Source organism: Balearica regulorum, chromosome 5, assembly GCF_011004875.1.
Source record: "Balearica regulorum gibbericeps isolate bBalReg1 chromosome 5, bBalReg1.pri, whole genome shotgun sequence".
Lineage (NCBI taxonomy): Eukaryota > Metazoa > Chordata > Aves > Gruiformes > Gruidae > Balearica > Balearica regulorum.
Window position 1 is genome coordinate 70367336 of NC_046188.1, and position 13200 is coordinate 70380535.

At 47.0% G+C, this 13200-nt stretch overlaps 1 protein-coding gene across 4 annotated transcripts in view; it reads right to left on the reverse strand.

Moving 5' to 3' along the window:
• Positions 1–6307: 6307 nt before the first annotated feature.
• Positions 6308–13200, reverse strand: part of CCDC9B (coiled-coil domain containing 9B) — a 50285-nt gene continuing 43392 nt past the window's right edge. For 3 of the 4 annotated variants that reach the window (XM_075755639.1, XM_075755641.1, XM_075755642.1), the window contains one exon: positions 7711–7843. The gene's annotated coding sequence lies outside the window, so the exon portion shown is untranslated. Of the gene's footprint in view, positions 7844–13200 lie in introns of all 4 variants that reach the window. The other variant, XM_075755640.1, reaches the window with a different exon arrangement.

Consider the following 13200-nt stretch of genomic DNA (forward strand, 5'->3'; position numbering starts at 1 on the left):
GTCTCTGTAATACAGTATGTTCTCTTCGGTGGTGGGGAGCATGATTTGGAAGGAATGTGGAACTGGAAGGGCTCTCTGGGTAGCAAAAATGGTTTGCCTGCTGTAATGGGCAACTGTGGCATAATATGTTGTTGATTCATTTGTCGTTGGTCTCCTTAGGTGAGGCTGGAGAACCCTCGGTACGTGCCTAACTCCCGCTAATCGTGGCAACAAAGCATTGGTGACGAGAGAAGGTTTGATCTTTCCTGACAGAAGCAGGTGGAGCTCTCGCGGTGGGCAGCTGCGGCGGTGCAGCGTACTGCAAGGCTCCGTAGCTTGTACACCCGTGCTCTTGCCTGCGTGGGATGGCCGAGCTTCCAGACCGTCACGGCGCCTCGGTGGCACCCTGAAGCCGGTGCCATCAGGAGGTAGGTCTGTGCCAGCCGGCTCGTGATGTGCCCTGGGCAGGCTCTCCTCCCGGCTGGATCTCTTTCTGCCCTGTAGTCTTCAGAGATGTTCTGCGCGGCCCTGTTCGTCGACAAGCAGCGCAGAAAATCTGGCCTTTAGTGGCTGTAGGATGTGGGCTGTCAGCTAGAAAACTGTAAGACTTCTGTCATTCTGAGCACCTGCTTTTCAGATTGGTGGTTTGGGTTGAGTGCCTTAACTGTGAGGCTGCCAGGCTCTTCTGCGTCCCTGTGAAATGATCCCTGGAGTTCAGATTCCCTCTACTGAGGGATAAAAACGTGGTCTGATGTGGTGTACGTATTTCAGTTGTGTAAATCATGAAGGTACTTTAAAATAGGGCACTTTTTTAAAGTTGGAGGGAAAAAAGCTGTATCATACCTGGACTGGTGGTGTTGCATTAAGTCTGCGTCGTCAGAGGGGTATTTCCTTTGCAGCATCTGCTAAAGGTGGAAACCAGGAGCAGAGGGCTTCCCGAAAGACATTGGGCAGAAGGAGGGAGTGGTTTGGGTGTGATCTTCCACCCTTCTTTTCCATTTTCTGGAGAGCGTGCAGGAAAGTCTGTACATTGTTATTGCGCTACAAAAGAAGGCTAGCTGGTGGGCAGGAAAAAAGATGACGCTTAGTCATTTTAGCCAAAAGCGTGCGTGTGATCATTGCCGCCTTTCTGCAGGGCAGGTGGAAGAGCCAGTGGTGAAGGAGCTGAAAGCCCAAAGCTGCCGCTGGAGCAGGTGGCTGCCCTGCCGCCCCGTTCCCTCCTGAGCTGCTTCAAAGCTCGGCCAGTTCACCCGCTGCGGTGGCAGGGCTGCTGGTGTCCCCACAGCAGCACTGGCTTGTGCTTTGGCCAGACGGTTGGCTGGGTTTGGCCCCGCATGTGTCCGTTCTGTAGCGGGGGTGATTTTGTTCCCTTGGCGGTTCTGCCTGCAGCATGTTGGTACCCGTTTGTGGGGCTGCCGCAGGCGTGCAGTAGCTCTGGGTCCTGGTGATAACCGTGCTCTGCTCTCTTTGGTATACACCTCTGGTCGTAGGGGGAAAGGCTTTCAGTAGCTCTCTAGGGGAGGAATGAGTAAAAGAAACAAAACAAGCTCATTGTTTGATGCTAGTTGAGTTCAGTCTGTTTCTTGGCTCTGGTGCTAAATGCAGAACCAGTTGGGAAGCGTCTCTGGAAGGGAGCTTGTGTTTAACTTTTAAAACCTCTGAAGGTAAATAAAAGCTGGGTGGAATTACGCGGACGCTGGGATTTCTCTGATCCTGGCCTGCAGCTCAGAACTGGTGAATCCGTAGTGGCTTTGAACAGCATGTCCAGCGCATGCTGGGTGTACGCGGACTCCTGGCATTTTTCACTTGAAATACAATTGCTCTCAGAAGACTAATAGAGCATGGCTGCGTAGAGCAGATGGAAGAGGAAGTAAATTGAATTAAATGGGCTGCGTGGCCCTCTTCCAACCTGCCATGTAACTGCAGAGAGATGCCTTGTGTTCAGGAGCAGGAACAACTTCAAGCTCTTCACCTGGTTTGTGGTTTTGGTGGCAAAGGATCTTTGGGACAGTGACAGCGTTTAGATCCGCTTTATCGAAGGGAATAGACCCATTGCTGATGGTTGCCTCCCTTCCTGTTGCTAAAAATAGTTGATGAGCCAGTACTGAGATGGTTGTGGCTGTCTTCATTCCTGTATGAAAGTGCAGGCTTGGTGAGTTCCCAGACTCTGTTTTTGCATCTTCTCCTCTGCTGACGAATTGAGAGTGAGGTGAAACACTTCTATTTCTGTACCTGTTACAACTGGCTTTGGAGCATCCTGTTACCTCACTACTGTTGTAGTAAGCATGCAGTGGTGGGGGGAGGAACTTTGGCTTGTGAAGATGCAGAAGGATTGTGGAGTGCTGGCCTAAGGGCCAGGAAGCCTTTGTGATTTGAACTGCCTTATTTTCCAAAGCGCTTTTGGACCAAGATTCTTCAGCTAAAATCTCTTCTACATCCTTTCCCTAGCCAGGAATCATAGTCCTCGGGAGGAAAATATGTTCCCCTTGAGATGCTACTGTTTCCAGCCTGCAGTGAGCCAGTCTCTGTGCTTGTTACTCTCTTTGTGGCAGACTGTCCAAGAAATCAGTGACTAAGTGCACTTTGCAAATCATTCTAGTAACAAAAATGGTTTGTCTGGACTGGTTTCTAGGTGTAAGCTAACTTTTTAAAATTCAGGGTAGTAGGGATTTCTTGGGAAGTAGATTGGCTGCAACAGATAACAGCTGGATTGTCATCTTGGACTGTGAATTTTTGCATTATGTTGCCATTTTTCTACCGAGACAGTCATCTGCATCTAGAACATAATTTTTTAGTGCCCTAAAATGGTACAGTCACCAGTCTTGGGTAAACCTGAGGTTTAAAAGGCAGACTGCTTTGTTATCTGTTGTATTACTTCAGCTCCAATTCAGTCTTTCCCTTTGTTGCTCCTCCAAAAAAAAAAAAAAAAAAATCACTTAGTGTAATTGTATCAGGCGAGATAAGGCACAGGCTTTTGTGTTGCTTCCTAGATAGAAATCGCTGTAACCTCATGATTTGATTAAACATGCTAATAATTCTGTAATGCCAACTTTCCTCCAAGCTTTGAGTCTCTGTATCACTTAGGGCCTGAGTTCCAGATTTTTGTCCTCTAAGAGCCTTTAAAAAAACAGTGGTACAGAGAACAGAAGTCACCGTACATTTGCACCTCAGGTGCAACTTAATTCTGAAATGTGGTGACAGAATGCATCGTGTTCAAGTGAAGGTAAATACCATGGTAGCTTTGATTCTCCGGTTCCTAATCACCGTAATCATTTAACAGGATGGAGAGAAGACCAGGTCACGTTCTGCTTTTCCTTTCTGACTGAGAAGAGTCTCATGAGGGAGGAATCGGACTTCTTGTAAGAAAAGTTCTGCTAATAGTGCCTTGTCCAACTCTCACGTGACAATGGTGACCCTCTAGCACTGTGTAACGCGGCCTCTGCTTAGATCCTTACGCAGGGACTTGAACTGCAAGCTCTGTCAAATGGAAGCGCTTCCTGAAAGGAGTAATAAGTGAAGAATTGTTAATGATGTCCAGTCAAAGGTGTATCTAGATCAGAGGATGGTTTTTTCGAACCTTCTTGGTTCCTTCCTTGTACGTCGGTGCCTCTGGACTTACACTTTTTTACTGACATACAATACTTGCGCTCTGCCTGTACACGCTGGTCGTGTCCCATTGAGCTCATTTGTTCAAGGAGAGCGCGTTGATTCAACTCACGGGCAGAGGGACCAGAAGGAAGGGAAATAGCTGGGAAAAAAGTTACTGGAGCATGTAATCTGCTCCAGCAGCTGGCTCACATTTCCATCTCCTAAAAGCTACCTTGTCCCCACAGGTGCTTTCTCGTGGTCTCAGCTGATGTAACGCATGCCATCTGAATCCCACGTTCCTGGGGCTGGGCTGTATTTTTGACAAGGAAGGTGGTGTTACTTTTACTCCAGATCTTGACTTAATTCATGAGTGTAGCTGAAAAGCAGTCTTGTGTAGTGCTGATAACAAAATCAGTGGCTGCTTCTGGGCTTTGGGGATCACGTTCAGAGAAGTCACAACTAATCTCAGTGCGCCAGTCTGGGAAGGGTTGTGCAGGGGTGTGTGTTACCGACGGCTGGCTGCGAGTCCTGGAGGTGCTGGTGTGGGGAGAAGGGGAATGGGGTAAGAAACGATCATACCTGAGCTGGAGCAGAAAGCTAGGGAGATGAAGTTTGACTTCTGGCTGTTCCGTGGGTGTTTGGGGGCAGTTTTGGGGGAGCCTCCTGGCTGGTCAGCTCCTTGTCACTGCATTAAGCTGGCACGACTGGGAAACGGCTGCGGACTTGCCAGTGTGTTACCTTTGCGGGCCAGAGGCTGGGGAGTCTGTGAGCTGGTGGGGCCGTTGTTGGACGACCTTGCCAAGGAAAGGCAGCAGCAGGGTTCTGAACTTCACAGCAGTGCTGTACCCTGCTCCTGCTCGGTGCCTCTAATTGACTTAAAAAGCTTTCCACATAACTTAAAAAGCACCAACTACTGTATTATGCGCTTTAAATACAAAACTTTCTGACTAAATGCCACTCTAGCTTCAGGCTTCTATGCCACTTGCAACCAATTTATCTGGAGGGGAACTGGTGTGGAAAATCAATGAGTGTTTCTGTTATTTCTAGTTCTAGACTCTGTAGAGGGCTTTACTTGTTGGCACTCTGTGCAGTATGCCTCTGCAGTTGGTATCAGACTTGTTGAGATAGGAATGGAGGGCTGGAACTGCCGTCAAGGTTTTCTGTTGTTGCCTCCTGCAGGAATTGGCTTGGTAAAACTTTGGAAACTGCAGCATCTCCAACTTTATCCAGATGTACCTTTTTGTCCTTGGCTTGAGGATTTTTTAAATTGATCTCTTTATACAAGAGTTGATTCACTAGTCTGAAATCAATTTTGGTATCAGTTTTAGCTTCAGAGTTGTTGTGTTGAAACTGATGGTAAATTTTGCCGCCTAGAACAGTGTCCAGTGACAAGCGGCTTCTGTGGTTTAAAGCAAAAGGTGTTCTGTGCAAGAGTCGCTGCTGCTCTCCTGTCGTCTGGGAAGAACTAGAATAACTTTCACAAAATCCCTGAGCTACCAACCACTGCTGGGAGGAAACAGGTTCCTGCTACAGACAGAGGAGTTTGCACTTTGCAAGCTGCCTTCACGTTTGCTTGCAAGAAAAGCGCAGAGGCAACGAGGCGGCTTTGACGCCTCTGAAAAAGTGAGCCTCGTGTTCTAATGCAGGCTGTTGTTGCTGCGGTCAGCTTTTTGGGTGAGTTAGCTGAGCTAGCCCAAGAGTTAAGCGCTTTCCTAAGGGGTAAGCAATCTGAATTGGAGCTCTTGCTCTAAAAAGCAGAGAGGACAGATTAAATTCAGAAAAGTCTACATGTGCGACTGAGAAACACTAAGAAACTGGAGCTTTTTCCTCATTACAACTTTTATTTCATATAAATAATCCCTCTACATCAGATTTTTCAACTTTTCAGTCTTTTCTCTCACTGTAAAGACGAAACAGCTAGCTGCAGTTCTCTTAAAAAAATTGCAATCCAGGCACCAACCAAAGTGCATTCGAGCCAAGTGTTAATGAGCAGGAAAAAAATTACACTGAGAACAGGCACTATCTGTACAGTCCCATCCCTGGAGCTGGTACAGACTCAGTCCTTCCTAGGCATCAGTAACTGCAAAGTTACTTGGATTTGCAGGAGAAAAAGGAGGAGGGAATGGGGGAAAAGTGTCATGTTTCCTTTCAAAAAGGAGTCTAGGGCCATAAGATAGAGCAATAATTGCAGCTGGGTTTTTTATCCCTACAACTAAGTGCTGGACCAGGGGCAATGTAAAAGTTTCCATCTACCTGGCTGTGTGCCCGACGGCTCTTGATCCAAGACCGTTTTTTGCATGGACTTGAGGCAAACCAGTTTCTGGTACATGCTGGTAATGACTCACTCTGGCTGGACCAAGATTGAGGTCAGTGACCTGATGTAAAAAGTAATAATAAATTAAAAAATTAAGCAATTGTAAGCAGGTTACTGAGCCAGTCAGATAAGAAAAATCAGCCTTTAACAGTGACGGAGAATCTCCAGGACCTGGAGCAGTTTTACAGTCTGGCTTTTACCTATCTCTTATCTGTTGGGTAAGTCCAAATAAACCCAGTCTGGGCTTTGGTGGGGTGGAGATGTTTCTACTCCTAAAACATCAAAGCTGCACACTCTGTTTCTCACTAATGCCTGGTCTGAAGCCAGTAAACTCTCCTGAATTTGGCACGTAGAGGAAATTCCCAGGCTTGTCCTTCATGAGATAGGTACTGTGGATCTAAGTTACGTGGAAAAACAAAATGCTTATCTGTGCAAATATTAGTTTATTAAAACAGTGTACAGTATTTCAGTCCACACATGCCAACCCTACCACCAAGGCAGTCTGCCATTTTGGTTAGCAAATGCATCCTGCAATGAAATCCAATAAATCTCCACACATGTGTCTGCATGTACATTTACTCCTGCATCAAGTTTTAGAGCAGCGCTTCAAAATGAGGGCAATATTCTCTCTGCTCTGTCATTCAGAAGTCAGAAACTATGTTGTGTTATTCCTTGTGCCTGCCTTCTGCCTTCTCCTTAATTAGTAGCCATATTTCACCTAGGTCCTAGTTTGCTGTGAATCTCTTAGCTGCTTGGATTTCCAAGCAGCTGGCATTCTTGCTCATTTATGCTTGCAAATGCTCATCCAGATCCTCAATTTGAAAGGTGTCTTTTAAGACCAGGTCAAAATGTCTGCATGGCAGCGTCCAGGGGAACTGCTGCCCCGTTGTTCAAGCACAAGGCTATGAAAGGCACAACCAGGAAGGTGAAAGCATTTGGCAGAAAGCCTTAGACCTTAGCTCCAATTTGGCCTGGGTCCTGCTGCCAACTCCTTTGTGCAGCGTGGTGGAGGAGGAAGGTTACGGCATTTGTGCTGTCCTCTTCCTTGCCCTGCATGGCACAGGAAGCTGTAAGTATCTCCAGCTACTGCAGCCTTCCTGGTCTTAGGAAGCAGGCACGGGATTTTGCTGAGCTGCGCACATACCTGCTCAACTGAGCAGCCACCTTCCTTAGGAAAAAATCGGTCTCCTGATGTGCTGATTCAGCCTCTGCTGCTTGCGCCCTCCTACATCTAGCTGGAGGAGGAAAGCAAGCTTTCAAGGACGAGATGCTGTGGTTGGTGTGTGCTTGGCACGAGCACCCCACAGTGTAACTCAAGAATGCTCCATCCCCTTTGCGCCCCATGGCCCACGCAACTACCGTACATCTCTGCCAACACTTCAACCACGTACAAACCTAGTACAAGAGCTGCTCTGAACACTACTTTTTTTCTTCCCCCTACTGAACTACAACATAACACCTCTCACCCTGTCTCCTAATGCTCTGTCAGTCATCTGCTTCCTGCCTGACAGCGAGGGAGAGCTCGCACAGCCCCTGCCATCCTCCCGGCGTGTGCAGCTCCCTGCCAGCCTCTGCGGGAGGAGATGGGTGGGGTGCCCAGAAACCTAAATCTTAACTTTAAACAGAATTAGTTATTAAATAAAATAAAGTGCATCCAGTAGACATTTCATTGGCTTGCCACACAGCTGCAATATAGGCAAAACAAATAGAAAAGAAAAGTGACAGTGTGTTCTCAGTAGGTTGGGAGTGCATGTAGCCTTCCCTGTCCTTTGGCATACGGATAGGAAAGGGTGGTGATGCCGAAACTGGGAGTGGGGGGGGGTGGTGGTGGGGGGGTCCCCATGTGTTCTGAATGGGTGTTGAAGGGTGCAGGGCAGGTGCTGAAAGCTGATTTCATAGAAGGTTGAAGAGTGAGGACAAGCTTGTGCTCCTCTTCTCATCCACCACCTTCAGTACGTTATCCTGTGAAACCAGAGCAGAGACAGCAGTGGGATTATCAGTCTTTAGGGAACTGCTGAGCAGTAAATTAAAAACGTCTGCTGAATTTCAACCTGTTTTCAACCTTCCTGTATGGCTGGGGCTGCTTGGGGGGTACCACGGTAGATAACACAGATACCTACCTGCCAAATCCGATGGGATGGGGGGGGCTCCGCAGCCTGGGGGATAAATGGAACGTATGAGCCTGGATGAAACGCACACAGTCCTCTGGGTTTGCTAAGGCTACTTTACTCTCTCCTTTTGTCTCAAGAACAATAATCTTTATGTGGTTTTGTGTGTGCTTGTACAGCACCTGGAGCAACAAAAGGAGGAGCTGACTTGGGGCAGGGCTTTGCGGTCCTCTCTTGTGAAACTTGGCCTGGGGGTGCAGCTCTTGTGTTCGCCAAGGGCAGAAGGGTGTATCAGCTTTTCTCTAATGAAAACGCTAACCTGTGAGGGGAGCCTGCTGCCCTGTAGCTGCCTTCAGACCTAGATATGTTGATTTTAATTGGGAAAGGCAGACTTTTTTTTTTTTCCCCTGCAGGTGCCAGATGCATGGGTGCTGCTCAGAATTGCTGAGCTGGCATGTTCCTGCATCCATGTTTAAATCCACAGGTCTGCCTTTTGCTGATGCAGATTGCAGCACTGAAAACTCACAAGAAAGGGCAGAGGGAAGATATGAAAAGAAAAAGAGATGAAATACCATGAAGGCAGGAGAGTTCATAGTAAGCTTGGCTTGCATAAAAAGGAAATCTCCAAAGGAATCATTTAAGGACACAGCAATGGAAATCTAATAAAGAATGGCACTGAAATCATACCCAAGGTGCTGAAATAATCAATGCTATGAACAGCTGAGAGGAGATTCTAATACCGTTGCTGGAGACATTTTTGATCGTTCTCTATGCATGCAGCGGTCAGGGTTGGCCGTATCCTGCTGCCCAGGGGGTACTCAGTGCTGCAGCAGCACACTTCTGGGATTTAACACTATTGGGAAGGGCCAGGAAGCAGATTTTCAGAGTTGGGCTTGGTGGTCCAAATGTTGTACAATAGTCTGTTTTGTAAGTCTGAACTGACTCCAGAACTAGCTCTGCTTATTGTTAATCTATTTTATTATTAATGGTTTCAAAAGTCTCTTTGACAGCCCTGTGCCATTAGTGATGGCAGACAATTGTCTTTCCTGTTTTGCAATATTATCCTCTCAATACAGGCACCTTCCTTCTGTGCATGAGTGAGTCTTTACAGCCAAGACACTGGTGGGCTTTAAAGTCATTACTTCTCTTAGTAATTAGACATAATGATTAGCATTTCTCTCATTTCACACTGTATCCTCTTTTCCATGCATAACTCAAGGGCCAGTCAGAGATTTAGCAAGCTCTGCGCTGGCGTGGCTTGTGAGCCGGGGCCCAGGAGAGCGATACGGCTGGGCTGCCTTGGACTCTGCCATCAGCAGCAAGGGGACACAGTGCCAAATCTCCCTCCGTGTCTCACTGTCACATGGGAGGATTAATGCAGATGGCTGGTGGTCCATCTCAAAGGCCCCATCTGCCTCACACTTCCCAGCCTGACAGAGCCTGGCTGGGTGTGGGATGTCACTGGGAGGACTTGCACAGCCAAACCGACACGAGGATCCACTGCAGGATCTCCTGGTTAAATGCCATCTCGTGGAGGGGAGGTGCATGGAGTCCCTGAAGACCAGCTGAATGTGGCTGACGTCTGGCAACTCAGCCCTCCTTCCTCCAGCTAAGATTAGTGCTATCCATCCTCTGCTTGGGTTGGAAGACATAATTTTGTTGGGTCTCTGCTGGGGCAGGCCCAGAGTTCCCAGAGACAATTTTGTTCTTAGTGGGCCACTCAGTCTCGTAAAATACCACAAGGCAAACTCAGACATGACTTGCAAGGACCATCTGTCAGATATTTTCTCACTTAGCTTTTTTAAAATGCATATATATATATATCTGCTGTTCCAACATACACTGTGAGGCCAGCCAAAAGACCAGTAAGATCATGAGGCATCTTCTTCCTAGCACAGGCCATTGGACATCCCTGAATTAATTCCCATTTGAATTAGAACTGATTGATTTAAGGGGAAAAAAAATCCTAATCCTGTCTAGATTTGCCACGGATAGAAAAACTATCACTGCAACCCTTGATGAGTTTAAATATGTAATGACAGTCTTTGGGGGAGATTCCTGTTGGAGTGGTTTAAGATGTTGTCACTCTGTACAGTCCATCTGTTCCTTCTCAGCAGCAGAGCAGGCAGAAAGGAAGATGTGCCAGTGCCCCCTGCACAGCAGACCACAGTGGTATGTTTAACTCCTTTTCGTCTGGGGTTTACATTAAGAAGGTTAACACAGGCACCTCAGGTACGTGCTCCCTTCTGCCAGCTCTGTGGTAACAGCAACAACTCCAGGGTACAAGAGCAGCTCCATTTTCAAGTTTAGATGGCAGCAGCTTGCCTGTCAGAGCCCTAAATTATGTTTAAACTTGTTAAGCTTGTTAAGTAGCCAAAAGGAAGCATAGGTGCTCCAATGACTAGCTTTGGTCTCTGACTCTCAACGTGTTAACAGCTTCTAATAGTTCCTTCTCTCCTCAGGTCACCCTGACAAACCAAGGAAGGGACAGAAGCTCTTGCAAAGTGCTGGAGAGGTCTAGGAGTAAAGACCTACACTTCAGATGGGATGTGTACACTAATTCTTTTGGGTGTCAGTGAAAGCACTGCTTTGACAGTGGTCATCAGCTCTGACAGGAGCTACACAACTTTGTCATCAAATTCATCCTGTTGCTGTCACGAGCACCACATTACCTAACCCCTGCCAAAGCCTGCTGGTCAGGCATATGTCCAAGTCTGTCCTCTGACGGATAGCAACCTTTTTCTAATTTTCCCATATTTATTCATGGGCTTCTTCAAGACATCGATTCTTGCATCAGCGTTGTTTTCTGGCTTGAGTGTTTCTTTTCCTTCACTGGTGTTTACTTCCCCACTGTATTTCTAGCGATCACAACTCCATCACTTTGTGCCTGCATTTTGCTAGACTAAACAACCATTCCCTGAACATCCCTGGAGTCCTTCCCTGTGTTTCGTCAGTCCGAGTACATTTCTCTTGAACCATTCTCACGTAATCCCTCTGTTCCAATGTATTTTCCCATGTGCCACGGGGAAGGCTTCCCATCACTCCAGAGGTATGAAGGTAACTGTGTCAAGTCCTGTATTGAGCCATACCACTCCCTAATTCTGCATGAGGACTAAACTCTCTGCTTTGGTGGTACGTGGTACTAAGATGTGCCCTGGGAATCTGAAATGCCAGTAGCGTGATGGTGGGCTCCAGAAGGTGGTGTGGGCTGCAGGAAGGACCAGGGAGGCCAATTCTATTATGTCAAGCCCTTGAGACCTTGAGGCCAATCCCAGGCCAACTTCCAAGATACAACAGCAGATGGTATCTTCTTGTCTCTTGAACCCCGAGGAAACCGGTATGTTCTTTGGTAGCTCCGTAACTGCATTGAGAAGTGTTGGTTTCTGCTTGTACCGCTTCCTGCACCAACCTTTAGCACTGGTTTGCATCAGAAAGCTGACCTCTTCCGACCCTCTCAATCCTGCAGCACACAGGCCCTGCCTGCCCCACTCCTGTTTACGTCAGCCAGAGCTGCAAGGTCAGATCCCTGGAGCTGCTCTGGAAATCTACCCCCAGCTGCATTTTCTCTAAAGATGTTAAGATTAATTTTCTCAAGAGAATTCAGGGAAAAGCTTATGTGGTTTTTGTGTATCGTTTACTTCTCTGGGACTTGTTGGACATTCTCCAGGGATTCCAGTCCTGCCCTTCGGGTAAATATTTATTCCTTGTTATTTGAAGCAAAGGATGAAAGCTCCACCACACACTCTGCACAGCATCTCCAACTGGTTTGAAGGTGATGGAGACTTTTAGTGCCATAAATAGACATTAGCAGTGGAAGTTGTGAAACCCACATGGTGGTTGCTTGCTGCGAGGAGCTGCTGTTCTGCAGAAATGGGTGAGCAGCAGCATCCCGGAGTGAAATCTGCCCACTGAGGTGTGGGGGACATGGGCCCCGGGCGCAGGGCAGGTAGAGAGCATATTGTTACCACTGCTTACTGACGTTTACTGCTGCTACAGCTATCTGCCCTGCTTTGGGACATGTGAGAGCCGTGAGCAGAGGGCATTCCCTGGCAGCAGGTGGAGTGACCTGGTACAGGATTTTCTACTTGATGGAAATTCCACAATTAAACTTTTTAACGGAATGATACTTTCACATTCCTTTCGGGGTTGATAGGTTGTATTTTGCAAAATCGTATCATCTGTTTCAATGCTGATTTTTCCAAAATTGCACTGTATCAAAACTGAATCACCAGAATTTAAAAACATAACATTAAAATTTTCTGTTTTGAAAAGGTTTAACAGGGGCTCCAGTTTGGGTTTTATGAAATATGAAAGGTCAAAGCAGACACATTTCTGGTACATGCACAGCATTTGTCAAATCTGTATTTTTCATAGGGAAAAAAAAATCTCACTGGGAAGTTACCTGCTATGTCCTGGCAGGAAATGATTAACCAGTCTTGATAACCCATGAGGGTGCATCCCTCCGGGTGCTTCTCCTTAAGGCTGGTCATATCTTACGTGGGTCCCAGTTAAAATAATCATCTTCCTTTTTTGCTATAAACTCCCTGTCCTCCAAGACAGTAGTCATTCAGACTCAGTATCCTTTGGATTCTCAGCACAGACTTGGCTCACGTTTTCTACCAGGCACTTGAGGGCATTCCCTGGTATAATACCATCTGCTACATGGACACAGAGCACAGTAAAGGTTTCCAGCAGGCCTGGATTTACCAAGAGCTGGTCAGTACCTCCTGGGGGCTTGCATAACAACAACCCATTTACTTTGCCACATAAAGTCCTTCATCTACAGAGAACTTGTGTTACCGTTGCTCACGCACCACAGGGTGAAAAACCCCCTCCTTCCCCTGCTGCAGTGGGACAATCTTGTAATTGTGTTGGCCTGACGTCAGATTAAGGCAGTCAGGCATGGACGTCTGCAATTTGGTGTAAGCATCAACTGGTAAAAACCATGCGTGAGCTCCCAGCCCACAGCCTCCTACACCGGATTACGCGCCAGTCACTCAGGACTACCTGTTCCTTAAAGGTTATACTAAAGCCATGAGAGGAAGTGAATAATTAAGGTGGTTTGGGCACTTGAATTCATGGAACTAGACGCAAAAGGAATAAACAAACTTTTAATTTTGCATTTAACAAAAAAGTGCAGCGCTCTATTTAATGCTTGAGCTTACTGCTCTTTCAGCTTCCTGAATGATGCTCTTTTCCTGGTTCTTGCTA